This window comes from Pan troglodytes, chromosome 4, assembly GCF_028858775.2.
Source record: "Pan troglodytes isolate AG18354 chromosome 4, NHGRI_mPanTro3-v2.0_pri, whole genome shotgun sequence".
Lineage (NCBI taxonomy): Eukaryota > Metazoa > Chordata > Mammalia > Primates > Hominidae > Pan > Pan troglodytes.
In genome coordinates this window covers 174,310,673-174,326,025 of record NC_072402.2, presented here as the reverse complement: position 1 = coordinate 174,326,025, position 15,353 = coordinate 174,310,673, and positions in this window count along the sequence as shown.

The window sequence follows — 15,353 nt, the reverse complement described above, 5'->3', positions numbered from 1 at the left end:
TTGACTGGGTCAGGGAGAGGGGCCTTTGCTATCAGCAGCCAGAAATATCAAAGTCACGGCAAGGAGGCTGGGGATATTGGGTGAGAAGACCCCTACATTCCTGTGAAGACAATCCTAGGCCTACAGGGTATCAGCAAGACCAGCTCCAGGAAGCAAGGGTTCTATTTCTCAGCCAAACAAGGAGTTGGCTCAACAAATATGGGGCATCCCAGGCAGGGGAACCCAGGAAGATGAGTCCGACTTGCCCCAAAGCAATCCAAAGAATCTCCAAAAAATGTGTATCAGTCCCTGGCTACCCTGGTTAACCGCACCGCACCACGCCTCCCGCCCCACAAAATGGCTGCCCACTACAGTTAAAGTAAAACCCCTTCTCCTGACCCCAGCTTCTGAAGTCCTCTTTGATGGAGCCCCTGCCCACCTCTCCTGCCAAGCCCCAGCCCCTGCTGCCCCTGCCTGTTCTTCAGTCACTCCAGACCTTTGCATTCACTGTCCCCTCTGCCTGGAGACTTGCCCCCCAGGGTCTCACATGGCCGGGTTCCTTGCCACATTCAGGACTCAGGGCTCCAGAGAGGGCTTTCTTGCCCCCTCCTCATCTCCTGCAGCCCCCTGGCTGTTTTGTTCCCTTCACAGTGCTTAGCACTGGCCCAAATCGCCTAATGTTCCTTTTCCCTTTACTTGAAGAGATGCCAACTAGTAACCTAGTCCCTGAGGGCAGGGTTCTGTCTGTCTTCTCCATTGCTGGGCCCCCAGGCAGCCCTCACTGTGTCTCTGGACACCGCGGGCACTCTATAAATGTATGTTAAGTGCATAAACTACCACCCTCCACAGCCAGGCTCCAGGATGAGGCACATTGGAAAGGGGCAACTGCCCGAGGCTGTGCTGAGAGCTGAGTTTTCCTCAGACCCCACCGGAGTGGCTTCTCTAGGAAACACAGGGGACGGAGGCTGCTTGTTCGGGAGGCATGGCTATTTTGTGTCTCCAGGAGGTTGCCATGGGAACGCCCGGCTGTGCAGCAAAGACCCCCCTTAAAGTTAGAGATGTGGAGATATGAAGAGATGGCGCAAGTCAATGAAGTATTGACCAATCATTGCAGAGCCTCAGCCATGGGCAGGGGAGGACTTTCGGGTCACCCTCACCTGCCCTCAACTTTATCTTGCAACTCTTCTCTGTCCCTTCACTCGTACCTTCTCTCATTCCCAGCCTGCTTCTATCTGTGTGGCCAGGAACACCCACCTGGGGGCCACAGGTCCTGTGAGGTCACCCAGGCATCCACCATCCAGGTGTTGGGTGATGGAAGAGGTATGACAGTAAACGCAGAAGTGGGAGATGAAGCATGACAGCAAGCATGTATTGAGCACTTACTGTATGTATTTCAGAATCGATGCAGCAAGCATGTATTGAGCACTTACTGTATGTATTTCAGAATCAATGCAGCAAGCATGTATTGAGCACTTACTGTATGTATGTCAGAATTGACGCTTATACCAATTACTGGACTCAATCCTTACCTGGCCTCAGAAGGGAGGTGTATCAGCCCCACTTTACAGATGAAGAAACTAAGGCTCAGAGAGTTTACGTGAAATTTTTGGAAATTCCCACCTAACATGAGGTAATTCCAGCATTAGAACCCAGGGAGTCCAAATCCAGAATTCAAGCTCTTAACCACGCTGCCATCCCAGCAATTCTAAACACAAGCAAGCCTGGTAATTCCTGCAGATTGAATGGTTACTGCAGGCCAGGCACTTTGTTTCCTATATTAGCCCATTTTCATGCTGCTGATAAAGACATACCCAAAACTGGGAACAAAACGAGGTTTAATCGGACTTACAGTTCCACGTGGCTGGGGAGGCCTCAGAATCATGGCGGGAGGCGGAAGGCACTTCTTACATGGCAGCAGAAAGAGAAAATGAGGAAGAAGCAAAGGCGGAAAGCCCCGATGAACCCATCAGATCTCATGAGACTTATTTACTATCATCAGAATAGCACGGGGAAGACTGGCCCCATGACTCAATTACCTCCCCTTGGGTCCCTCCCACGACCCATGGGAATTCAGGGAGATACAATTAAAGTTGAGATTTGGTGGGGACACAGCCAAACCATATAATTACATAGGTACCTTTGTTATTTCACACTGGGAAACGAAGGGCGTCAGGAATAAAGTTATTCACCCAAGTGGTAAAGTTTGGATCTGCACACTTGCCCGGAGTCCAAGTTTGTGGGCCCTGGACACTGAGGGCCGGAACAGACCCTCCAGCCTGGCCACTCTTAAATTCCAGGGTTTAAGGAAAGGCAACACTTCCTTTCCCCAAACCCCACCATGCTCAGGGCCTGGGGAGGACACTGAGGAAGTCCAGCAACCTGACCAGAGCAAGTGGCCCCGGCTGGGCGGCAAGATGCCTTTGGACCACAGCCGGGAGGGGACTTACACCCCCTGTCTAGGGTCGGGGCCAGGCGGGGTCCCACTCCACTACTCACATGGGCAGGGCCCTTCTCTGAGCCTGGGCCTCCTCACTGGAAATGTGGAATAACTCTTCTCGCCGCTCTAGGGATGTTGAACGTGCCTGTGAACGTGTCCATGAACAGGGCCGCCACGGCGCAGGTGAGTCCACCGCTAGGAATCAGATGAATGAGAGAGTCGGTATTTACTGCTGCGAAGTATCCTTTCTTCCTCACCTTCCAAACAGATTCTCTCCAAGGCATTTCAAATGGAGATTAAATTATAAAACTTTAATTCAAATGCAGTTTTCTAGGAATCTGCCAACTGCATGCAGTGGCTTAGAGCCGAGCAGCTCTGCGAGGGCCAAACGCAGCCCGGTCTGGAGGTGGCCCCTCAGCTTGCTGCGAGGACGCACTCCCCAGGCCTCTCCTGGGCTCTTGCTGTCCCTGTCTCCTGGCTGTGCCTTCAGCCATCACCGGGGAACAGGCAGCAGGGGGTGGGGTGGGATGGGATTGGATGGTGGAGAGGGGGTGCCTATTGTTCTTTTAGGCCATGTTCTGCGTCTTCCCCCAAAAAGAAACCCCTTTCTCCCAGGCCCTTGGCAAGAAAAGGCATGAGACATCTGACAGAGGGAAGCCAGACATCTCTCTTCATTCCAGAGGGCAAGCAGGGCTTTTCTGGGAAATCCTCCAATTTTCTCTCTGATGCTGCCCCCCCACCACCCTGCCACCAACGTCCAGAATGTCAAACCTCTAAATAACCTAGCACCTCTCTGTGTTTGCATTAGTTACCCGTCACTGCAATAAAGCTGTGTCACAATCTACTCCAAGAATCTCAGTGACTGAAATCCACAATCATTTCTTTTTTTTGTCCATAGGCTTCAGGCCACAGGTCAGGCTCAGCTCTGCTTCACATGTCACATTCCAGGACCAGAAGCTACCCAGAGGGTGCTCTTCTCACGGTGGCTGGAAGAATGCAAGGAGCCCCTCAAAACCACACACACAGGCCGGGCGTGGTGGCTCATGCCTATAATCCCAGCACTTTGGGAGGCCAAGGCGGGTGGATCACCTGAGGTCAGATGTTTGAGACCAGCCTGTCCAACATGGCGAAACCCCGTTGCTACTAAAAATACAAAAATTAGCTGGGCATGGTGGTTGGCACCTGTAATCCCAGTTACTTGGGAGGCTGAGGCAGGAGAATCGCTTGAACCCGGGAGGCAGAGATTGCAGCGAGCTGAGATCATGCCACTGTATTCCAGCCTAGGCAACAGAGCAAGACTCCGTCTCAAAAAACAACAATAACAACAAAAACAAAAAGCAGAAAGTAAAACCCACACACACAGCTTGAAAGCCTCTGCTCGCATCACATCTGCTAACATTCCGTTGGCCAAAGTGAGTTATGGGACCAAGCCCGACATCGCTGGGGTGAGGATGCGTCCTCAGTCCATTTGAATGGAAGTCACTGCAAAGTCACGTGGCGTTACATTAAATAAACAGCAAAATAACAACAACAACAAAAGTGACCTGGCAAAGGGTGCAGCACTGTGAGTCCATTACAGGGAGGCAGTGCTTACAAACATGATGGAGTGAGTGTCAGCTGGTCATTGCCTTCAAGTCCGTTTGCCTTTGAGGGGATTCATCTTCCCGCCTTTGGAGGAGATGCATCTCCACTGACTCCATTCCCAGCTATAGGGTGGGCCCAGCAGGCTCAAGACAGCCTGACACCCTATTCCATAGCCACAGTCATTGACTCAAAGATAAGCCTTTGACGTAAATCAACGAGGGACACTGAATCCCCAAAATAAATCCAGAAACCCCCTCCCTTCCTCACCAGAAATAACAAAGAAACACAGAGTCCAAGGGGCTTTTTGGCAACCGACCTCTGCCTCTGAGGGTAACCAGCCTGGGGATGGAGCTGTGGAAAACAGTGCAGAGATTCAGAAAAAACTCGGGTCCTGGGGTGATGGGATTTAGCTGGATCAACCTTTACCTGAAACCTGACTACTGCTTGACTTTTCACTTGTAGGAGCAAATACATTGCCTTTTTGGTTTAGGCCAGTTTGAGTTTCATCCTCCATCATTTGTACCCCAGAGATTCCTGAGTGATAGCGATGACATCAGAGAGAAGACAAGAGAGAAGGAAGGCTTCCCAGCCTTTTCACCTCCTTACACAGCTCCGCACCAGCCGTGAATGTAGGCCCGAGAGCATTGCGAGGTTTGATCAGCTCCACCAAGAGGGCTCAGAGCCAGCCAGTCCCCCACACTTTGCTGCACCCGCCATGGGCTTCGTCGAGCCAAACAATCACCCCCCTTCATCGAGACCTGCTCACCTCTGGATGCAGCCTGGAGTCGCTGGCTGGCCCCAAGGGCCAGGGAGTCTGGAACTCCTGCCTCATAGAGCAAAGATCCGTTTGCACAGAGTGGGAGAATGTAGGTCATTTTTCAATGCGTGTGGCTATCTTTGGGCAACCATGAATGTCAGAAGTGGGGCTGGGATGGCAGGGCTTGATCCATTGGTATTTGTCTCAGAAGGAGCTGCCTACATCTGCCCACTCACCAAATATGGGGGGATCTGGAAAAGGGGATATGGAGTGCGTTCCCCACAACACATACACTATAAACAGGGATGAGCTTGACTCTCTCTGGACCCCAAAGCCTTACTCCCATCCCTTAGACACTGAGATAAGAGACAACTTTCTTTGTTGTGATTGCTGTTTTTAAATCTTGTTTCGTGAAAGAGAGAAAGAGAAAAGACAAGTCCATTAAGTCATTTATTCCTAATGCTCCAAACACCACCGGCTGCTGGGGTAGTTAAGCAGTAAATCTGGGCTTGCAGAAAAATCAAGAAAATTAGTGCTTGTGAAAGGGAAAGATTGACAGCCCTGGATAGGGGCGCACAGCCTGCCGGCTCCTCCTCTGCCTCTGTGAAATCCCCTTTCTGCTCCCTCCAAAGCCGCTCAGCACTCCTTCCTCCTCCGTCCAACCGCCCACCCCTGGTGCCTCTGCACAGCACCCCCACCCCCACCCCAGCGCAGCTCCACTCCCCTCTCCCCTGCAAATCCTCGCTCCGCAGCCTGGACAGACAGTGCCCCCATCAGGCCACACTCAGCCCTGGGCTGTGGGTACTTGTGTGACAAAGACAAACACCTGTGGGAGGATTGGGAGAACACAGGCAAACCTCCACTGGTGACCCCAATTTCAGGTTCGAATCCAGGTCTCCAGAAGTGAGTGTGAAGAAAACGCCTAAATTAAAATGCTAATTACCGTCTCCGCAATTCGTAACCAGACAGTCGCTTGTGTCTATTATTAACAGCTCCCGCCGCAGCCTCGGCTCGCCCAGAGACATGGATGATTTAAAGATTCAGGTGCAAGAGAAAATAGCATGAAGCCATATATGTGTGGTGGAGCGTGGCTGGCGCCGGTGCCACACCCACTCTGCCCAGAGGTGACAAGGGCATGGGCCACCCAGGCCCCTTCCTGGGTGGAAACTTGGGAAGTGGATAGATCAGCCGGACCAACAAGATAAGGTCAACCCTGGTGTTTAAAATACCTGCAGAGGCCAGGTGTGGTGGCTCACACCTGTAATCCCAGCACTTTGGGAGGCCAAGGCAGGTGGATCACCTGAAGTCAGGAGTTCGAGACCAGCCTGGGCAGCATGGTGAAACCCCATGTCTACTAAAACAAACAAACAAAAAAATGAAAAAATTAGCTGGGCATAGTGGCCTGTGCCTGCCTGTAATCCCAACTACATGAGAGGCTGAGGCAGGAGAATTGCTTGAACCTGGGAGGTGGAGGTTGCAGTGAGCAGAGATCGCACCACTGCACTCCAGCCTGGGCAACAGAGTGAGACTCCGTCTCAAGTAAATAAATAAATAAATAAATAAATACCTGCAGAGCCCTCTATGGCTCCCAGAGGACCTCCATATTTTCTTAATTAAACCCCAGGGTTTAGAGAGCATAGGAGTTTGAGCTCTGATCCCCAGGCAGGAAGAGGGCCAGGTAAGATTCCACCCTGGGCATGAAGCCCTCCCCGCCGCTGGCGGCTCCTGGGATCCGGGACTGCCCAGGTACACAGTGAAGGAGGGAAGGGTTTGCCTGTGGGGAAAATGTGGCCCGTGGGCTGCCTGTTCCCACTGAGCCATGCTCCACCGTCACACTGGCCTCCAGAAATCAGACAGAACTGGTCTCCAGGGAGGCCTTGGGTCTTGGCAATGCCCATGGAAGGTACCCAGGCCGAGTGCTGAGGCAGTGGGAGACAGCAGGGAAGGAATAAAGGAGGAACGTGTGACACCCAGTAGAACGGCCGAGCCAGAAAATACCCAAGTGTTCACTCTTCTGTGTTCACTGTGGGCACACAGGGTGGCTGCACTGCCTGATAAGGACAGAGGCGGGTTTAGATCTCCTCCATAAACTCACTGTCCAGATGCACAGAGGCCGCAAGGCCGCGTCCCCCACACATCGTCCTGTAAAGCTGCTGCCACAGTAGCCCCATCGCACCCTGAGATGACCTCGTCCTGCATCTGTGGGCTTGGGACGGGGTCTGCTTGGTGTCCCTAAAACATGGCTCCAGACGCAGAGGGTGCCCTGTGATGTCTTACCGAACCAGTGAATAAATATGTTAGATGCTCTGCCTGAATAGCCTCACACAGGCCTGGGCCGGCTCCTGCCAGCTTCTAGGAGCCAACTGTTAAATATTCAAGATTCATGGCTTTAGTTGTTCAAATCTCGCAATGCTCTCGGGCCTACATTCATGGTAGCTTGAGTCAGCCAGGGTGAGAGTATTTACACCACAGCCATCAGCAAAGGCTCCCAGTCCAGGCTCTTTTCTACCCAGCCCCACCCCTAGCAAAACACCAAAAGCCAATCTTCTTAATCTGAGTTAATCTCCTTAACCTGCAAAATCTTCCAAATGCAGGGAAAGTTGAAACACCTCCTGCAGTAGGTCCTGTTCCGTTTCCTCTGATGCTTTAGTTCCTATCTTTTCAGCCACCTCCAGCCAGCCCCAGGGCCCCTTGGAGCTGGTGCCAGAAGAGTTAATTCCCATCACCTCCTCACTCCCTTCCTCAACGCACCACCTGTTCTGCTCAGGCTCTGGCCCCAGGTGGGGTATAAACACCCCCAGTGATAAATGGCCCGGCAAGCAGCAGTGCCGAGTGCCGGTGACGCCGGAGCCCTCTGCTCCCTCCACCACCTGTTCTGTCCCAGCTGGAGGGAGGGGTGCTGGAGGAGGGGGCTTCCATCTGAGTCAGAATCATTCATCCTAAGTAATTAGCTGCCAAAGAGAATGCAAACCTGCAGCCGAGGAGCAGAGGTCTCCCCCCAGCCAGCTTCTCCAAACTCCTCCTGCCCCAGACTTGCCTCTGGAGGCAGCTGGGAGAGCTGGAAACCTGAGGAGGCCAGAAAACCATCTGCCAGGGCTCAGGTGTCTTTGCAGATCAAAAGCTAAGCCACTCCTTTCAAGACTGCCTCTGTCAGGCCCTGCCTTGTCCAACCCACAGCTTCCCTCCCAAGGCTGCTATGCCGGGCCTCTCTCATCCTCTCCTGAGCTGTATTGGTTGAGTTGTATTGGTTACCTGCACCTAAGGCATCTCAGCCCAGGGAAAGCAAAGGCTGGGCATCATCACCCGCTGAGTCAGGCCCTGATCTTGGACCCCCGTGTGGGTAACTGGGTTTGGGTTGTGCCTGATGCCCAGGCCCCATCTTCTGCCCATTTTGGTGCCTTCCCCCATAGCAGGCAATGTAGGTGCCCACTGCAGTGTATGCCAGCCCAACCTCCAGCCACCAGCGCCTGCGACCACATTTCTTTGCCCGAGACCTTTCTCTGCCATCTGGATGCCACTCTGCCCATGTTGCCACAGGCCAGAGTGCTGGAAAATAGGGCCCCCCGAGAGAAGCCATCAGCCAGTAACTGATAGGAGCTGGTGTCTAGGTGCCCATAACTCTCCCCTTGTGTGGGGTACTCTCAGGCACGCTGTCCACACTGAGCCCAGCCCTGCAGGATGGAGCTGTGGTTGCCCACAGTTGGAACTCACTGAGAGCGCTCCCTCTCCTGGCTGCTCCTTTCCCTTTCCCATTCCCCTACCACCTCCCAAATTAACTACTTGTATGGGAAACCTTGTCTCAGGGTTCGCTTCCAGGGGGATGCAAACTAAGGCTGCCTCCTTCCAATGCATGACTGAGCACCTGCTGTGTTCCAGGCGCTGCAGCGAGAAAAGGACACAGGTGTGCAGGCTCTGCCCTGGGCTGGGCCCATGTGGGAGGATAGGCAATGGACAAGGAATCAAATCATATCCTCTTACATGGTCTTAAACACAACGATGAAAATGCAACCGGATGATGGCAGTGGTGGGGAAAGAGTTTGTTTTAGAGGAAGAGAGGGCAGATAGGGAAGAGCGGATCTCTCCAAGGGAGGGTCAGCCATGCAGAGAGCTGCGGGAAGAAGATTCCAGGCAGAGAGAATGGCAAATGCAAAGGCTGTGTGGTGGGAGTGAGCATGGTCGGTTTAGGAACACATAGAAGGCATTGTGGTAGGAAGGAGGTGGGCCAGGAGGAGGTGGAAGAAGTGAAGTAGGAAGAAACGCTGAGGCTGGACCTGGTGGGCCCCTGCAGAGAATGAAAAGAGTCTGTGGGTTCAGGAGCACGGGAAATCTTGGGCAGGGTTGAGAGGGGAGGGGGAGGTTTGCTCAGCTCAGCCTGCTGCGTGGAGACTGGGTGGAGCAGGGGCAGGAGTGGATTACAGAGGCAGCTGGGGCTCCCCCCCATCATCTAAATGGGAGAGGTTGGTGCTTGGAGCAACTCCGTGTTCTCTGCAGGTGAACCTTCCATTTGAAAACCTGCCCTTTCTCTGCTGAGGACCAGTCCCTGGCCTGTGAGTGCCATTCCCCAGGCCCCTCCAGGTTGGCGGTGACCTCCAAACCTCAGGCTAATGCCTGCTTCCTTGTTCCCTCTGGAGTCCCCCACAATGCCACATGTCCCCGCCCACCACCTGCCCAGGGAACATCCTTGCTCCCCATGACTGGGCATCACTAGGGGCCTCCCAGCTTTCGCCTGCTCCACAAGTGAGCAAGTGTCATTCCAGATCGAAGCACCACTGCCACCCCGACCCTGCCTTCCCCAGTCCAGCCCCCAGAATGGCCCCTCCCAGGGCCCAGGGCAGTGATCATTTACTGGCACCATGGGCTCACAGCCGCTTTCCCTGAGTTCCTCAGAACACATTAACTACATTATTTTTCACTCAATATCCATCAAGAAACCCTTGAGAGAGCTGAAGGACGTGGCTTAGCCCTAGTTTACAGATGGGTTGTACAAATAGAAAGGTTTCCACATTTTTCAGGAGCACCAAGGAACAGAGCCTTGGTGAATCCTAAACCGGCATCAATCACAAATGGGCACAGTTAGGGGAAGAGTTGTAAGCCTTGTATGGAAACCAGGTTTGGGGCCTTGCTGCCTGCCTCTGCTGGGGAACAGACACCACAGACCCACAGACCCCGCAGACCCCTGCCCGGGGACTAGGGGAGAGCTTGCTCTTGCTCTCTCAGGAGGGCCCCGGGTTGCCTGCCGGGCTGGCCCCATCCTGCTTCAGTACTGAGCTTTACTGTATAACTCTAATGCTCAGGGCATGGTGGCACACGCCTGTAATCCCAGCATTTAGGGAGGCCAAGGTGGGAGGATTGCTTGAGCCCAGGAGTTCAAGACCAGCTGGCAATCTCTCTTTTGTAGAGATAGGGAGTCCCTATCTCTACAAAACATATGAAAATTAGCCAGGCATGATGACATACACCTGTGGTCCCACCTCCTTGGGAGGCTAAGTCAGGAGGATTGCTTGAGCCCAGGGGGTTGAGGCTGCAGTGAACCAAGATCGTGCCACTGCACTCTAGCCTGGGCAACGCAGCAAGACCTTGTCTCAGAAAACAAAAGGATAACTCAAGGGCCACTGAGAACTATGTTCTGGGTCCAGGGCAGGAGCAAGAAGAGGGCTAGCAGAGGAAGGCAAGAATGGGAACAGAGAGCGTGCGAGACTAAGCTTTCTGTCTCTGTCTGCCTCAGCCTCCTCATCCGTAAAACGGGGGAATATAATTCCCTTCTCCCAGGGCAGCAGGTGCGATCATGGCTGTGAGCACACTTAGGGGTCTGGGGCATAGACTGCCAGTTATTCCTCACTGCCAGTGTCTATTTTCCCCTCCCTCTGCCCTCCCCTCCCTTCTGGCTCATGGCTGCCAGAATCGGCACTCTCTCCAGCCTCCCTGCCACATGACTAAATTCAGACCGTAACGCTGTAAGCACGAGTGTAGCGTGCAGTTCTGGGAAGTGTCCTCAAAGGGAGAACATGTCCCTCTCCTTCCCTTTCTCCTCTCGGCAGCTGGAACTAAGCAACCACCGTGGCTGGTAACGTGGAGGTGGTCTCCTGCAAAGGAGGTCGCCCTCGACCGACCGGAGAAGGCTCTTCTAGTCCCAGCTCCTGCCTGCAGGCTCTTGATTGTTTGAGAGAGAAATAACTTCTATCTTGTTTACAGTGCTGCTCTTTTCTTTCGAGTCGCTTCTATCACTCCTAGCTGAACCTAATCCTGTTTGCTGTAGACCAGAACCTAGATCTGTCTGTCCCCAGGGCCCAGGCCCACCCACCAGCCCACTGCTCTGTGGGTCCTCGTGAAAGGCCATAGTGGTTGGAGGGGTGGCTACCGCTCCAGATTCGTCAATGAGCTGCCCAATAAGGCAGGCGGCCCTGGCCCGGCTGAGCCCCCCACGCAGCTCAACTAGAAGGTGCTGGGGGTGACCCCCACGGGGTTTCTGGAACAGGCTGGAGCTTTGGCTTTTGAGAAGGACAGGAAAAGGGCTTGAAGAATGGGAAGGCTGAGGACAAGGACAGCGACTGGAAATTACTTGCTGGCTGGCTTCAATCCAGCCTCTGGCAAAGCAGAAAGGAAATTCTCAACTGGTCCTCACGCAGTCAGAAGAACGTGGTGATGAGGCGGTCTCAGATGTCCCATCCTCATCCTCTGACTCGGTCCTTGTACCCATTGCACAGAAAGGAACCAATGGCTCCCCTTCCACCACCTGGGAGCACGAGCCATCTGGTGACCACAGAGTGGATATCATCTGCGTCTCTCCAGCCCCACATCCGTTCATCCTTCTCGGTGCTAACAGCACCCAGTTTCTCTCTGGGAGTCCCCACCGTCCCCGCTTTCAATCCATGAGCTTCAGATGGAGCAGACCTTGCCCCAGGGTCCAAGGCTGCCATGTGGCTCAGGCTGGGCCAGAGAACTTAAATTCCTCCAACTACCATGATCGGCCAGGGATGGACATGTGACCCAGTAAGACCCAGTGAGACTGGAGGGGACGTTCTTTGTTCCTGGATTTGACCCTGGGAAGGTATAACCCTTTTACTACCACATGGGGCCTCAGGACGAAGCTAATGTGGAAACGAGCAGAGCCAAGAGACAGACAGGAGCCCTCCTGGTTCTAGACGGCTCCAAGCTGAAGCTCTCATCAGCCCTGGACATGTATATACCAGCAGATTTCTTCCCCATCACCACCCAGAGCAATTTGCCTACGTACATTCTAGTCTCTCTGACTGGAACGTCATTCCTTCTCCAGCTGCCCAAATCCCCTCCAGCATCTTCAGGCAAATGTAAACTGCCCCCCGCCCCCCGCACCAAGAAGGAGCTGGCTCTCTCCCCCACCCCAGTTGAACACAGATCACATAAATGGGAACCATTTTCACGTGGGCTCCGCCTCCCCATAGGAGTCTCTTCAGCCCAGGACCTGCGTCTCCTGTAACTCTGTATCCAGCACCCAGCATCCAGTAGGTGCTCACTAAATACCGGTTGAATAAATAAATGAATGACTGCAGAGAAGCAAGCTAATCGTTCATCAAGTTTATGGATGACATGAAATTGGGAGCAGTTTCTAGCCAGAGGTTAGAATCGTAAAGCAGATTGGCTTTCGCAAATGAGACTACAGCAAGACGGAATCGGAATTGGAAGACGTTCATTAAGTAACTAGTCTGAGGAAGTCGTCGCCGGGAGTGTGTGAGAGCTGGGGATGTAATGGTTTCTGTGCACGTTCCAAGAAAAGCTGTGGGTGGCAGGCTGGACGGGGCGGAAGAAGGTGGCTTTCAAGAGCTGGGGTTAAAATGGGGTCGAGGTCAGTTCATGGGCTTGTGACAGGCAAGACCCCAACGAGTCCTTCTGCCACCAGAAGCCACCCCTAGCTCTGTGTTTTGGATGCAGGGGAAGCAAGGGAAAAGCTTTTAAAATACAGAGGACAAATTGGATTCCTGAAGTCGGGTTAAAGAAACTGGGGTTGCTGCATCTGGAAGCAAAAACAGGAAAAACCACTTCCCTGAATGGGCTTTAATGAGGGGTGCCACTCCCCAGAGTGGGGAAGGCACCCCCGCTCGCACCTGGAAGAGCCCTGTGTCCCAGAAGAAGGGTGACAGGCAGGGAAGTGGTGGCAGCCCGCCCTGCCCCCACTGCAGCCTCCAGAGCTGCCGCCACCCCTGCTGTTTACACTTTTATCGTTTGCGATGAAAGACGACGATGTGTGTGCGCTGTATTGATTGTGCCTCTTAGATTTTTATGTCATTGTGGAAAGCAGCAATTATGGTCGCCTGCTCTGGAGGGAGCAAACAGCCCTAGGGGAGGATGAGGCAGGGCCAAGAAGATGGAAAAGGCAGCCCGAGGGGTCCCCTGCTCAGGAGCTGGGGGTGTGAGGTAGGCAGGACAAGAGAGGGACTAGCTGAGCCTGAGAAGGGCAGGCTGGATACGCCCTACCCCAGGCTGCAGACATTTATTAAGCACCTGGGGTGTGCCTAATACTCAAATCTTTGTCCCATATCCTTCTGAAAGCCCCCAGTGGGTTCCCTTTTGCATTTAGAATAATGCAAAACATGTCACTGTGCTTACCAAGACATGTCACCTGGCCCTGCCCAACTTGCTGGTCTCACCTCCACCCTCACTCATTGCCCTCCGGGCCCCTGGCCTTCCTCCTGGCCTGTCCATTTGCCATGCCGGGCTCTGCCTTAGGGCCTTGGCACGTGCCACTCCCTTGCCTGGAATGCTGTTCCCCACAATCCCTGTCCTCTTCACACTCAGGTCTCAGCTCCAGCGCCACCTCCTCACAGCCCAATCACAGAGACTCCGTGCCATGTGCACACCAGTCTCTATCACATCACCTTCCTTTTTTTCTTCCTAAGACTTTTAGGAAGGCTTGTCTACTCTCAGCTTCCTGTTTGTGGGCTCATTGTCTCTCTCACGCACTGAGATGTAAATGCAGACAGAATGAGGGCCAGCGCGGTGGCTCACCGCCTGTAATCCCACCACTTTGGGAGGCTGAGGCAGGCAGATCACTTGAGCTCAGGAGTTCGAGACCAGCCTAGCCAACATGGTGAAACCCTGTCACTACCAAAACAAAACAAAACAAAACAACAACATTAGCCAGGCACGGTGGTGCATGCCTGTAGTCCCACCTACTTGGGAGGCTGAGGTGGGAGGATTGCTTGAACCCAGGAGGCAGAGATTGCAGTGAGCCGAGATTGCAGCACTGCACTCCAGCCTGGGTGACAGAGTGAGACTCTGTCTCAAAAATAAATAAATAGATAAGGAATGGGAACCTTATCTCTTGTTCACTGCTCTGCCACCAGCACCTAGAGGACTTCCTGGTACACAACATGAGTGGAATGAATATTGATAAATATAATTAGCTCCAGTGAACAGTAAAGGAAACTGAGGCCTAGAGAGTGTATTAATCAGGGCTGTGTTTGTGAGTAACAGAATGCCCAACTAATACCCAGAGGTGGGTGATTGCTGGCACTGGCCCAGTTGCTCAGTGATATCCTTCCAGGCCAGGGAACTTCCCATCTTCCTGCCAGCCTTAGGACATTACTCTTAGCTTGCCCCTCATGGTCACAAGGTGGCTGCTGCTGCTCCTGACATCATGTGGCATTCTAAGCCGGAAGCAGAGGAGAAGGCCAAATTCTGATCCAGCTGAGTCTATCCCTCTTTTTACTGGGCCCATTCCACTCCCAGAACACCCTCAAAGATTCTTTCTCCAGCTCATTGGCCAGATTGGTGGCACTTGCCGCAAGAGAGATTGGGAAACTGAGCTCTCCAGGCTCCGCCTTAGAGGAAAGCAAAGAGAAGAGGGTTGGACAGGAAAGTGGGCCAGCCTCAGTGACAGCCACGGGGGGGTGAGGTGACTTGCCCATGGTCACAACTACACAACTACTGGCTGACTCCAGGGTCCATCCCTATTTGTCATACCCTGGTGCTTCCCTCCTGGCACCTGTGTCAGAGAGAGAAGGCACTAGAGCAGATAGCGCAGGTGCCCTCAGGTCTGTCGCCTGGCCACGTGCAGTTGTGTCTAAGCTGCCTGTCTTGATCAGCTCCCAACATGTGCCTTCTTCCCACGACACACCCCAGTGCTCCGGCCACAACAATCCACCCAGGGCTCCCTGACCCACCCAGTCCCTAAGCCCTCCTCTGGCTCTATGCACCTGTTGCTCCTGGCCAGAGTCCCTGCTCACCCTGCAGCACTCCGCTCATCCTTCCAGTACCAGCTCAAATGTTGCCTCCACCAACTCTTTCTCTTCTCCCTCTGTCATTTGGCACACATGACGTGCCTAGGTCCGCTCAGGGTGCTCCAAGGTGCCCTTATATAGCTGACACTCCAGAGGAAGAGACAGGCCATAAGCAAATAAACAACAAAATAAGACCATTTTACAAAGGCACCAGTATTGTAATAAAAACAAAGCAGGGTGATGTGTTAGACACTGGGAGGTTGTGCCAGGCAGAATAATAGCCCCCCAAAGATGTCCTCAGTCTAATCCCTGGAACCTGTGACTATGTCAGGTCACACTCCAAGGAGAGTTAAAGGTGAAGATGGACTTAAGGTTGTGAATCATAAAGAATCTGGCTGGC